This window comes from Cyrtonyx montezumae, unplaced genomic scaffold, assembly GCF_038088225.1.
Source record: "Cyrtonyx montezumae isolate F1298 unplaced genomic scaffold, pur_monq_1.0 scaffold_21, whole genome shotgun sequence".
NCBI lineage: Eukaryota > Metazoa > Chordata > Aves > Galliformes > Odontophoridae > Cyrtonyx > Cyrtonyx montezumae.
In genome coordinates this window covers 6,657,417-6,663,683 of record NW_027071948.1, presented here as the reverse complement: position 1 = coordinate 6,663,683, position 6,267 = coordinate 6,657,417, and the positions used below count along the sequence as shown (strand labels likewise).

General features: G+C 50.8%; 1 long non-coding RNA gene across 2 annotated transcripts; it reads left to right on the top strand.

The window, feature by feature from the left end:
- The first annotated feature begins 477 nt into the window (after positions 1-477).
- On the top strand, positions 478-3,817 carry LOC136049753 (uncharacterized). 2 transcript variants are annotated; one of them, XR_010622332.1, is made up of 4 exons: positions 478-744; positions 2,877-2,939; positions 3,176-3,262; positions 3,568-3,817. It is a non-coding gene; the product is annotated as an uncharacterized LOC136049753 (long non-coding RNA). The 2 variants fall into 2 exon arrangements; XR_010622331.1 differs by lacking the exon at positions 478-744 and having other exon boundaries at positions 2,569-2,939.
- Positions 3,818-6,267: the final 2,450 nt, after the last annotated feature.

Genomic DNA, 6,267 nt, shown 5'->3' with positions numbered 1-6,267 from the left:
TTCAGTACCTAAAGGGAGCCTATAATCAGGAGGGGAGCCAACTCTTTGCAAGGGTAGATAACAGCAGGACAAGGAAAAATGTCTTAGAAAACCAGAACATCTTAGAAAAACAAAACCAGCAGTTCTGCAAACATCCTGTTCAAACAATTCACACTGTGACCACTAACTGGGAAAGTTACTGATCATAGGAAATAATTCATCTTACCTCTTTTTTTAAAGACTCATCACTTGAGGTTGTGCTGCTGTTTGTTGCTTTCTCCCAGCAATGCTTCCAGCCTTTTCAGTTCAGCGCCCCTTTGCTGTAGAAATACCAAATTTCAAATGTGATTAACTAGGATATTTTAGGAACAATTACAAGCTAAGTTGCGTCTTAGTGGTAACACCATACCATGATCTCCTTCTCAGTTGGAGTGTAGCGCTCCTCAGACCCCCTGTACGCCCGACTCCAGAATCCGCTCGACTTGTGTTGGTTTCCTAAAATTAAGGACCGGGAGGTGACCACGCCCTTTGCTTAAGATGAAGGCACAGAAGCGATGGGAGAACTCACTGAGGTTACAGTCATTGCTGGGGTGGGAGCATTTGTTCCCCAGGAGGTGAGCAGAGCTGGTGCTCTGGTGAGCGTGCTGCACAGCGAGACCGAGCTCTGGGCCTTCTTGGAAGTGATCACCCTGGGACAGCCCATCAGAAGCAGCGCTGCGGCGTGTGCGTGAGCTGGGCACAGCTGAGGCTGAGCAGGCCGAGCAGGTGAGCTGGGCTTGGTGCTGGGAGGTTGCCACGAGGTGTGTCAGAAGAGAAGCTGGGCTGGGGAGGAGCTCCAGCTCCAGCAGCACCCTTCTGTATGGCTGTTTCCAGGGGAAACGGGTTCTTGTTGAGATCCCATCCCACATTTTCACTAAGGATGATGAAACTTATCGTTACTCCCCTGGGGAAAATTGCTGCCAGTGCCCCGCCTTCATGTCAGGTGTTAAAAAGGAAGGAGAGCGCTGACTTCCTAAAGTGCAACTTGTGCCTTAGTGATGCATGGGTGTGCATATCCAAGAGATATTGAACAAAAGCTCTCTGAGGTTATGGCAGGAAGCCAGGTGCCCAGCTGGGACACGGACTGTCCAAGGACACGTCAAGCACTGTGTGCTTTGGGCCATGGCTGCCACCAGGGAGTGTCACGGCTGTGAGCTGTGCACGAGGGTGGGCACTCTACATCAGCCCTCATCCCGGCTAGTGGTGAGAGCAGGGGGAGGCTGATGAGTGCTGACCGTGCGGCACAGCCACTGTGCTGTGTGTCAGCCAGGAGGGAGGAGTGCTGCTGAGCCTTGGTAAGCCAGAGCTGGAGGTCTCTCAGATTCCCAAAGTGCTGCAGCGAGAGGACAGAGCGAGATTTCTTCACGACAGCAACACCAGCTGTGTGCAGAGCTGCCGAGGAGATGGGGAGGGATACTTGCTGATGGAAGCCATGGCAGTCAGACATAAACTGGATCTAGTGTCGGGCAGCTCTCGCAGCCAGCTGATTTGCAGACATTGCCCTCCTCCAGAGGCTAAATTACATGACAGAAGAAAGCTGGGAAAATGCTCGTTCCTCATGATTTTTCACTTGTGGATACTTTCTTCAGGGTTCCCCGTTTGAAAGGAGATCTCAGGGAGCAAGGTAGTCAAGGAGTGAAGCCAGCTTTACCCGAGAGCGAGGGAAGTTCTTGTGAAGAGAGCCCTCAGAGCCTGAGCTTCTTCGGAGACTTCAGTGGTCATGGCTCGGCAAGGAGTCTGCTTCTGCTCTGCAAGTGGAAAGGTATGGCCGGGTTTCTTTTGCTTGGGTTTTCTTCCTTATTTCTAAGGGGAAGGGGTGGAGCAGAAACCCTAGAACCCTAAGGGTGGAGCAGGCACATGGGTATCTCTATGGCACATGGGTGTCCCTACGGCACATGGGTGTCCCAATGCCATGTGGGTGTCCATCCCAAAGTCACGTTGGTTTCCCAGTTGCACACTGGTGTTCCAATGGCACATGGATGTCCCTATGGCACATGGGCCTCCATCCCAATGACATGTGGGTGTTCCTATGGCACATGAGTGTCTCAATGGCACATGGGTATCCCAATGGCACAATAACCAGTTGGACTGTGTACTCGCTGCACACAGCCTGGGCTAATAGCACAGACGTGTCTCAGCCTGTATTTTCCCTAGTGATAAGTAGTGTCTCAGCAATCTCATATCCTATCTCTGGCACCATCTGCAACCTCTCTGCAAACCTTGGCTGCCCGTTCACCAACATTTGCTTTCTCTCTCCAGAAGCATCGTGGTGCAGTTCCGCGTGTTTGGGAACAGCAGAGACACAACTGCACCTTTCGACGCACAGTGAGACGCGATGGAGGTGGACTGTACTTACCACCACACAGGAGTGAGTTTCTTCTTGCACACTGCACATGAAGAGTGCAAGAATGAATTCTGAGTATTACTTCTGAGCAGGTGCAGTGCTGTAGGGGATGTCAAGTAACCATTGTAGAAACAGTGAGATGCTGACAGCAGCAGTTGGTGGCATCAGTGAGACAGAAATCTGTGTATAAACTGTGGTGCTTAGAGTTGAGTGAATCCTTTGTAGAGTAAAAAAATACGTTCCTCAACTTGTGCACCCGAGAGCATTTTGTTTACTGATGCACCTTTGCTCTGCAGAGTGTAGAGCTGTCAGGTAAACCGGGTTTCCTTTGCTGCCACCTGAGCAGGAATGAGACTCGTAGTGGTTTTTGTAAGCGTGTTATGGTTTAAACATCAGTTTGTGTTTTGGCCGTAAAAGCAGTGTCTGTTTCTTTGGGGGTGGCCTTGGGCTAATGGGACAATACTGCTACTGCCTCCTGGTTTCTGTTACATCAGCAAATGATATTTTGTTTTAGGGATGGAGCCTGCGCATCCATGTCACGGTGCTGGGCAAGCAGGGAAACGGAAAGCTTTTGCAGGTGAGCCATGGTGTGGGTACCTGCCTCTAAACAGGGCTGCATGAAGGGGTGTGTGACAGAGGAGAGGGGAAAGGTCCCTGCAGATCTGTGCTGACTGCAGAAATGGAGCAGCGCTGGAGCAGCAGAAAGGCACATGGAAGACGCTAGGCTTGAAGATGAGAATTTTGTTGTTGGCTGTGCTAATATCATCCTCCCAAGAGATGCTCTTCAAATAACTCTTGTCTTCTTTCTGTCAGAGGCTGATGTCAGTGGTCTTCCTCTGAAGCGCAGCTGTGCGGAAAGGCAGGGGAGGACTATGGAGTGTGGCACAGCCCCCAAGAGAGGTACAGATACACAGCAGGCATCTGGGTTTTGTGCACTGTCTTTCTCGTTGTTTTTTCTGTCTGTTCCTTCCTGGAACTGTTGTCATTGCGTGTTGCTTGGGGTCTGAATCCCTGGGATTTACAGTTACCTTTCCTGTTCTGATTTGAAAAGCGAACTCACAGTTCAGCCAAGATCCTTAGATCCACAACCGTGAATGCTCAAGATGGGATTTCCGAGTACTGTGGCCCACTGTGCAGACCTTTTGCTTTTTGCAGTGCTGGACTCTCTTTCAACCTTGTTGCTTCTCCTTTCTTGATGATGACAGGGAGAGGCACTGAGACAAATAGAAAGAGCCATGTGAATGCAGTCTGTTCTGAGAAAGCTCATCAAAGAGCAGAATCCAAAGCCCACATCCAGACCAGAGGGCTTCCTTGCAGAGGAGGTCCCAGCCCAGGGGGAAGACCTTCCCCTGCAGTGAACCCCCACTCTCTCTCCAAGAACCTGTCTGGAAGAAAGCGCAAGGACTTGGAGGAAGCGAAAGAAACAGCAGAGCGACTCCCTGTCCAGAAGAGAGCGAGGGGTGAGCACAGCAGGGAGAACATCACGAGGATGTGTCAAAGCAGTGACAGCATGCCGGCTCCAGCAGCACGCCCTGGGCCTGCCCCAGCACAGATCTCCAAAGAGGTGAGAAGGTGCTGAGGAACCTGCCCTAGAGGCTTCCTAGTCCAATTTCCTTTGTCTTTTTTCTGCCATCTGTTTTTACGGTACCCACGTTCCTGCAGTTTTGACGTTGATAAAGTGAATGTATCTTGTTTTCTCACTCTGTAGCACGGAGAAGACAACAGCGACAAAGAAGACGAGAGAGGAGAGCAGAAATGATGAAGGCTTCTCTGAGAGCTGCTGCTGCACGAGTGGAGGTGAGTCCTTGGTGAACACAGGCACACACTTGCTTGTTCTCAGTGCACAAAATAAATGGTAAAACCCCAGGGAAGTGATGTAATACAAGAGCACCCAGCTGTGAAGTCAGCACGGGTTCACCAGAGGGAAGTCATGCTCGACTAACCTTGTGCCTTTCATGAGGTCATTACTGTCTGGGTGGATGGGGAAGAGAGCAGTGGCTGTAGTCTCCCTTGATTTCAGCAAGGCATTGGACACTGTCTCCCACAGCATCCTAACGAAGTCGAGGAAGTGTGGAATAGATGAGTGGATGGTGAGGTGGGTTGAGAACTGGCTGTCTGACAGAGCTCAGAGGGCTGTGATTGGCAGCACAGAGTCCAGTTGGAGGCCTGTACTTAGTGGTGTTCCTCAGGGGTCAGTGCTGGGTCCAGTCCTTTTCCACATCTTCATCAGTGACCTTGATGAGAGGATAGAGTCCACCCTCAGCAGGTTTGCTGATGATACAAAGCTGGGAGGAACTGCTGACACACTGGGAAGGCTGTGCTGCCATTCAGCGAGGCCTGGACTGGCTGCAGATTTGGGCAGAGAGGAACCGGCTAAGGTTTAAGCAGAGCAAGAGTAGAGTCTTGCACGTGGAGAGGAGTGAGCATGTGCACCAGTACAGGCTGGGGGATGAGCTGCTGGAGAGGAGATCTGAGGAGAGGGACCTGGGTGTCCTGGTGGCCAAGAAAGCCAATGGGATCCTGGGGTGCAGTAAGAGTGTGGCCAGTAGGTCGCGGGAGGTGATCCTCCCCCTCTAATCAGCCCTGGATTATGGATTCACCAAGAGCCCATGGCCCAATTTGTCCAGCAGTGTTCCATAAGCTGCTGCTCAGCTTTTGGTCCGGAGTAGTGTCCATGCAGCTTAGGACCACCAAGCTCCCATCCCAGCACTGTGGGTTTGGGGGGTGATTTATTGCTGTCACTTGCTTGAGCAAGAGGACATCCTTTCATAGCTGAAATGATGAAAGGACCTTTCATAGCTGAAATGATGGATGGTTGGATGATGCATGTACTGTGACACAGACAGCGGTGCCAGTGCCTTGTGAGTAATGCCCAGCGTCCACCGCTGTTCCACCCCTCTGCGTGTTTGATTTCCCTCATCCTCCAGGTGTCACCAGCTCTCCTAAATAAAAGACCATGATTCAGGGCATGTTTTCAGCAGGACATCTGGACATGTGCTCTTCCCGCTGCTCTCCAGATTGTCCCCATGCCTTGCTACTTCTTCACTCAGATACATCCCAACTCTGTGGATGCTTCATGACTTTCAGGGAGATTGGAAATTGCTCCATCTCTCTCTCCAATCTGTAATGAACTCTTTTGTCAACTCCTTAACTGTGTTTAGATCTATCCTTTCCTATCTCTGTCTAACTCATTTCTTGAACAAGTGTTCCCTGTGAAAGACAAACCTCATGAAATGCAGCTTGGATATAGCATGCAGTTCATAACTGTGTTTTACTGTTCGTTCAATTGCATCTTTCCTTCTGTTTGTTGGAAAAAAAAAAGAGAAATCTTTCTTTTTCCATGTTCAGCAAGGTGGAGTCGATGCAAAGGAGGTTTAACACTGAGTTCTCATTACGTTTTATCATATTTTATTTTGCAAGATTGTCCTTCAGGCGCGTGGCCATGGGCCAGCACCAGTGCAGCACCAGTCTCCCCAAGCGGGGTGAAGTTCTAGACATGGATCACGCCTCCTCAGCAGGTACTCAGCACCATGGGGTGGCCAGGGATGAAGGCCAGGGCACAGACCCAGACTCCGTGCACATTCGGGATCTGCTGTAGGCATGGGGTAGAGCAGAGATCACCATCAGCCTCATGCATGCACGCAGGGATTCAGATCATCACTGCTGCCCCAGGGTCGATGCAAAGTACTGAGCCGGACTAGAGACTTAGTCTTATCTCTGCAAGGAGAGATCAGAGGGGTCCCTTCTGAGCATGGGAACAAGGACACAGACACATAGAGCTTGGCTTTGCTGAGGGTTTTATTGATCATAGAGGGTGTCATTGATCATCAGGGTCTTCACTGGTCATTGGAGGGCAACACTGGTCATCAGAGGGCTGCACTGGTCATCAGAGGATGTCAAAGGGC